The sequence below is a fragment of the Bubalus kerabau genome, chromosome 3 (genome assembly GCF_029407905.1).
Source record: "Bubalus kerabau isolate K-KA32 ecotype Philippines breed swamp buffalo chromosome 3, PCC_UOA_SB_1v2, whole genome shotgun sequence".
Classification (NCBI taxonomy): domain Eukaryota; kingdom Metazoa; phylum Chordata; class Mammalia; order Artiodactyla; family Bovidae; genus Bubalus; species Bubalus kerabau.
The window spans coordinates 83,382,775-83,389,239 of record NC_073626.1 but is presented as its reverse complement, the minus strand read 5'-3'; the positions used below and the strand labels follow the sequence as shown (position 1 = coordinate 83,389,239).

At 39.3% G+C, this 6,465-nt stretch overlaps 1 pseudogene; it reads right to left on the bottom strand.

Annotated features, from left to right (window-relative positions):
- Positions 1-4,171: 4,171 nt before the first annotated feature.
- Positions 4,172-5,716, bottom strand: LOC129647277 (DNA primase small subunit-like; annotated as a pseudogene).
- Positions 5,717-6,465: the final 749 nt, after the last annotated feature.

The following is a 6,465-nucleotide window of genomic DNA, read 5'->3' as shown; positions in this document are numbered from 1 at the left end:
GATCTTCAAGTCTCTGATCTGTCTCATCACAGCTGGATAATCTGGACCTGAAAGAAGCCCTGCTTCTTCAGCTTACTCCATGGAATTTACAAGTGCAAGCATTAGCTTTGCCTGCACATAGCTCTCTCCAAAAAGTGAAAGAATTGGGTTCATGCTGCCTAAATCATAATGGTTCAGTCCTAACCCCATAATTATATGATTCAGGAAAGTACAGACTTTAATCAGAATGATAATTTCTTCTATCATAGGGAGAACTCAAAGCTGAAATAAGGTGGAAAGAAGGATGAAACAAAGTGGTCCTTCCTAGGAAGTGGAGTGAAACTCCTTTGTAGAAAAATGAACATTGAGAGATAGTTCCCTGCACCCAGAATAGGTTTCCTGCACCCTAACTTGCCAGGTATATGACAGCCTGAATTCCAAGTATTTCTATTAAGCTATTATGGAGTTTCGGCTGTGAGCTGAAGAATTGATGTTTTCGTACTACGGTTTGAGGGAAGACTTTTGAAATTCTCTTGGAAAGAAAGGCGATCAAACCAGTCAATCTTAAAGGAAATCCACTTTGAATATTCATTGGAAGGACTGGTGCTGAAGCTGAAGCTCCAATACTTTGGCAACTTGATGCGAAGAGCCGACTCATTGGTAAAGACCCTGTTGCTGGGCAAGAGGAGAAGAGGGTGACAAAGGATGAGATGGTTGGATGGCATCACTGACTCAATGTATATGAATCTGAGCAAACTCAGGGAAATAGTGAAGGACAGGAAAGCCTGGCATGCTGCAGTTCATGGAGTCACAAAGAGTCGGACACAACTTAGCAGCTGAACAATAGCAACGATTTACAACTTGGACTCAGCAGAGATTACCTTAAATCCCAAACTGCTACCTTTCAATTAGAACACTAAATAAATGTTAAGTGTCTAAACTCTTGTTTTTTCATCTGCCATAGGGCAATGATAACAGTACCTACTTCACAGAGTTGATGTGGATATTGAGAAATTACATTAAATCACTATGTAAAGTGCCTGACCTATGGAAAGGTCCTTCCAGAATGAAAACGATTACAGTAATTGTGATTATATTATCACTATTATATCCTCAAATGAATTTCTTTTTGAACTGAACTTGCTTATATATTCACATGCATATTAATGGTGGCTATGCACTTATTGAAATTAGAGTTTAACTATAACCCAGGATCAGCAAACACAGCCCATAGACCAAATTCAGCCCATACCCCTCTTCTTTTTCTTATAAGCAAATTTATATTGGAACATTGTCTTATTTATTCATTTTTATACTGATTATGGCTGCTTTGGAATCATAGTGGCAGGGTTGAGTGTTTGAGACAGATATGAGACTGTGAGACTGAACACCAACCAGCTCACAAAGCCAAAGGTGTACGCTTTTAACCCTAAGCAAAAAAATGTTTGGCAATCATTCCTAACCTTTGTGCAGGAATATAGGCTTTCCTGGTGGCTCAGATGGTAAAGGATCCACCTGCAATGTGGGAGACCTGGATTCAATCCCTGGGTTGGGAAGATTCCCTGGAGGAGGGCATGGCAACCCACTCCAATATTCTTGCCTAAAGAATCCCATGGACAGAGGAGTCTGGCGGACTACAGTCCATGGGGTCTCAAGGAATCGGACATGACTGAGAGACTAAGCACGGCACAGCACATGTGAAACATCAAGATGGGCCTAACTTGGGTAGTAAGAAACACTTTGGTAATTCAAAATTAGAGCATCAATACATTTTGAAAAAGGTAATGGTTAAAAATGTGAAAATGCCTCTGATTTGGGTTTGCGAGGCAGTCAAGACTGAAAACTTAGCTGGGATAACTTTGAAATAATACTGCATTTGGCTCCTCCAACCAGACACAAATAGGCATGTTTTTGTTTTATATTATTGTTTCTTAATAAAGCAAATCAGTCCTTTTCACCTTTACTAGTTCTCTTCTCTAGTTGGGATTGTCATTCTTTTTCTAATACTTTAAGGTACATACCAACTCCTCTATTTTTCATCTTTCTTTATTAATAATAATTGTGAGGATATTGTGAGGGTTCAATTTTTCCTCAATCCTTCTTTTTTCTGTAACCCCTATGTTCAGTTATAAAGTATTCTCCTTTCCACTGATTTTTAGTTTTTAATTTTATTTTTCTGTTTCCATAGGTTCAAGAGTTGGGTATGCCTAACACCCAAATAATTATGATAAACTTAAAATTCTTTATAGTTTATATTATGAGAAAGTGATATATAAATATTTCACTTTTTGGATATTCATTTTGGCTAAATGCGTGATTTTTAAAAATTTCCATTGATATATAGTAAAGATTATTCTCCATTTGGTGATTTTAAGCCCCTTTCCATATATAGCCATAGTTATGTAACCAGATATACCAGTTGCATCATAGCAACTGTATAGTTTTACCTGTTTTTTGTGTATTATCTCAGTCCAATTTCAAAATGGGTATATTGAAACCTTCCACTTGTACTAAAAGAAAGGGGAAAAAAACAGCACAATATGACCTCATTCAGCATATGTAAATTTATCCTTAGATATGTGTAAACTTTCTTATTCCCAGGTGTTACTGCCATTCTGCCTGCCATCACCATCCATTCCTATTTCTACCAAATCAGGGTTTCTACTTCCTGTTTTTTAAAGTTGATATATGAAAGAGTACATCTATTGATTGACCCTGTAAGTATTTGACGAATTCCTTAGCTCTAATAGTAGCTTCTTTAGCATGGTTGTTTTTCAGGATAGTAATAAAGAAGCACAAAACAACATCTCTTTGACTGTATCTGCTTTGAGTCAGTGCCCAACCTCATGCTAGCTGCCTCATCTTTGAGTTGTGAGATGTTCAAGTTTATCTCTAAGAAGTGATTCCATGTACTGGACACTAGATGGGGCTAAAACATCACTTAATGCTTCTATTGCACACTGATTTGGGTTTTGTCCAAAATAAACTCTGATTTAGGCTGTTTCTTACTGAGCCATTTTCTTGGTCCTCATATATAGACCATAATCCAGAGCATTTGCTCTTTTGCACACAGTCCTCAATGTTTCTGTAAAAAACTAGGAAGGAGAAAGAGATGCAAGGCATTTCAATGTGTTGACTGTTGACTGCATGACAGACTTTGTTCTACATAAACTACAAGATTAAAAATTTAAAAAAGACTGTGTGCCTATAGAAAAAAACAACCTTAAAGGAAATACAATTTTTATGAAGCACTAGTCCAATAGCCCACTTCTCAGTTTCTCAGAAGATAAAATGGAAACCAGAACAACTGTTCGGTCCAGACTGGTTGTAAACCGAGGAAAATAAATCTGACACTTCAAAATCAATCACACAAAATAACATGGGAGAAACCAAACCTTTAAAATTCAATTTAAGTATCTAAATAAATGGAAAGTCCAAGTGTTTTGACAAACACAACAGGTTTTATATTGATGAAATGAAGTTGGTTATTTTTTCTAAGCTGCTTCTTTATAGTAGGCTAATCTAATTGTTCTCTGAGGGAAGAAGTTAGGAGCTACAACTGTGATAGTTGTAAAAAAAAAGAAATGACTAGCCCCTAATGTTGTAATCTAGTAATTTATATCTTTGAATTGAAGTTTTGGTAGGTTTAGATGTTCAGTTCAAAATAATATTTAAAATACGGACAGTGAGGTATAGTCTAACCAATAAAAATATTAGTAAGCAAAACTAGGGAGTGACTGAATGCACCTTCCACATATAAATGAGTGTCTAAGACTCATGGACAAAGCCCTCATTCACCTAGAACATTCACTCCAGAAATACGGAAGCTGTATTCAATGAGCTGAGATTAAAATCTTAAACATATTACTGCTCATTTACCTCTGTATATGGCAACTGGCAGGACTGTATATTCATATAAGAAATCTTAGAATTATCTTTGTATAATACTAAATTTTACCAGTTTATCTGCAATCCACTTATCTTTTCTATTATGGCTCCTTCCAGGAAAACTAATACTCTCCTTCGGTAGTCTCAGGAATATTTTCAACATAATCATTTAAGAAAAAAGAATTGCTTTGAGCGTTAAAAATGCATACATAGTTCTGTCCTATTTATGGAATGGTTCTTGAAGTATCTGATTCTTGGTTGAAGGTAGAAGATAGCCACACTGGTTTGAAGGGAGTTGTTATGTTCAGAAGTCTGTTTGTAAATCACTCTTCTGAAAGATAACTTCTCCTTTGGAGGATTTATCTAAACTTTTAAGAAACTGTTCAGAAACTTTTGCATAAGGAGCTAGACTGGTTGTCTTATAATCTCTGATTCTATGCTTGATATCAGATTCAGCTTACTTCTCTTTTTCCTCTTCACTAGTGGAAATAGTATCCAGTTCATGGCAGATGGAGCTTATGGTGGAAACTGTAAATTGATCTACTTTCTGTAAATCAATAAGCACACTGCAATATGTATTAGGATGAACACTTAAAAGGGCTCTTTAGTCAATGATTGATTCCTTTGCTAACATTGATATCCCACTGTGGCAAACAGTACTGGAGCCTCTCTCACTCCAGCCAGAGTCCACATTTGTCATTTTCAATGTTATTCTGACATCTACCGGCTACCTTCTTCAAATGCTCCCAATCCTCAAGTGAACTGTGATTTTGGAAGCTCTGTTGAAGTTCATCATGAATTGTTTCAGAAACAAGGGCTAAAATCTTATTCTAACTTTCTTGTTTTCAAGAATATTTGATCAACCAAGCCATATCAAGTCAATGTATTTTTAAAAGTTATGTTTATTGGCACCTCATTCCAGTACTCTTGCCTGGAAAAGCCCATGGGCGGAGGCGCCTGGTAGGCTGCAGTCCATGGGGTCGCTACAAGTCGGACACGATTGAGCGACTTCACTTTCACTTTTCACTTTCATGCATTGGAGAAGGAAATGGCAACCCACTCCAGTGTTCTTGCCTGGAGAATCCCAGGGACGGGGGAGCCTGGTGGGCTGCCGTCTATGGGGTGGCACAGAGTCGGACACGACTGAAGTGGCTTAGCAAAGCATAGATTTTCTGACAAAACAGTGCTTTCTTTAGTTAAGTGAACTTTGTAACCTTTGTGCTTGTGCTAAGCTGCTTCAGTCCTGTCTAACTCTTTGCCACCTCATGGATTGCAGCCCATGAGGTTCCTCTGTCCATAAGAATCTCCAGGCAAGAATACTGGAGTGGGTTGCCATGCCTTCCTCTTAGGGGATCTTCCCAAGCCAGGGATCGAACCCTGCTCTCCTGCATTGCAAGCCTATTCTTTACTGCTGACTCACCAGGGAAGCCCTGACCACCTTTAACTAGCCGCAATAACTCAACTATCCCAAAAAGTATTTCAGAGGACAATTTTCTGATTAATCCCAGACCCAGCAATGAAAACCTCTCCTTCCAGAATACATCCAGAAACGATGCTTAAATCTTTCAGTGCTCTGTCTATGGTGCATATGGCCAATGTCATGAGAGCCCAGCACTTAGAACACTTGTCTACATCATCCTTTCCATCTCTCTGGTTGATGAAGGAGTGATAACGAACGTAAATATCCTCTTCAATGAGAATGAAAATCCATGGTGTCAAAAGTAACTTAGAAATTCTTTATCACTCCGCCATATTTGAGCCAGCGATAGTACCTTGCATTTGGAAAGAGCCTCTGGTAATACTGCTTAAGCAGCTCCGGCAGCTGAGGCACATTCAGTTCTTTCACAGAATGCAGAACTAGTCCCAGGCCAGGTCGCACCGAGAATTGGCAGGAACCACACAAGGCCGACTTCGCCCACTGCGCAGGCGCGTCGCGGCCTCCGCGACCGTGTGAAGCAGTTACTGAGAATTATATTTCCCGCTTGGGAGGTGGCCTGGCGACTGGAGGCTCTGCGGCATCTCTGCTCATCTGCTCGACAGTGGGTCCGGGGCTCAGGTGGAGGGAAGGAGGCCATGCCTGTTCCAGAAAGAAGTTATTCTGAGAGAAGGTGAGCCCTTGAGCATGTTGAATGAAGATCAGCCCCGTGAAGAGAAATGTAGGGCCAGGCGTGTAGGAAGGGGCAGGAGCTTCAAGATCCTCCCAACTCTTCTTCCTCTTCCAGAATCTCTATTCGGTTTACCATCCCGGAAGCTCCCAGAGTGATTTATCATACACTTGTTTTCTTGCTGTAATAACTTGTGTATGCCTAAGGATGAGGAGGTTGAAACAGAGGGGAAAGGATCAAGCTTATTTGCCCCTCAGCCGAGGTGGAACTTTTGTCAGGAGTCTGAGCTGCGCAGAGTATGAATTAACGTGAGATGAGGTTCAGAATTTACTAATTAGTCTCCAAAACCTCATGGCCGAAATGGCTTAGAAATTGATGAAAATAAGACATGATTTCTCTCTGAGTAAACTTTGGTCGATTCTTTCAGACCTAGTAATCTAAATTTCAAAACAGTGAGGAAAAGAAACCAGCCAATTGGTACTTGACTCTAGTT